Source organism: Lactuca serriola, chromosome 2, assembly GCF_051521515.1.
Source record: "Lactuca serriola cultivar US96UC23 chromosome 2, Lser_US96UC23_V15, whole genome shotgun sequence".
NCBI classification, from domain to species: domain Eukaryota; kingdom Viridiplantae; phylum Streptophyta; class Magnoliopsida; order Asterales; family Asteraceae; genus Lactuca; species Lactuca serriola.
In genome coordinates this window covers 198,177,501-198,177,788 of record NC_136409.1, presented here as the reverse complement: position 1 = coordinate 198,177,788, position 288 = coordinate 198,177,501, and positions in this window count along the sequence as shown.

Genomic DNA, 288 nt, shown 5'->3' with positions numbered 1-288 from the left:
TCAAACCCAAGCATCCATTTTTTGAAGAAGAAAGAACAAGGGAGCTACTGAAACAACCCCCTTCGCATCCACTACAAGAATCGAAAGAGGAACAACCATCCCCGGCAAGGCAATAGACGACAACCCTGATGTCGCTCCTGTTTTCCCGATTTCTTCTAATCGAGCACCGGTGATGCTCTTCCTGACCGACAACTGCTGCTACCCGGTCCCTATCCTCTCATCTTCTGTCGGCTGGAGCAAAGCACCCACCGAAGCCTCACACTCCTCTTCCCTTTCCGTTTGGAAACC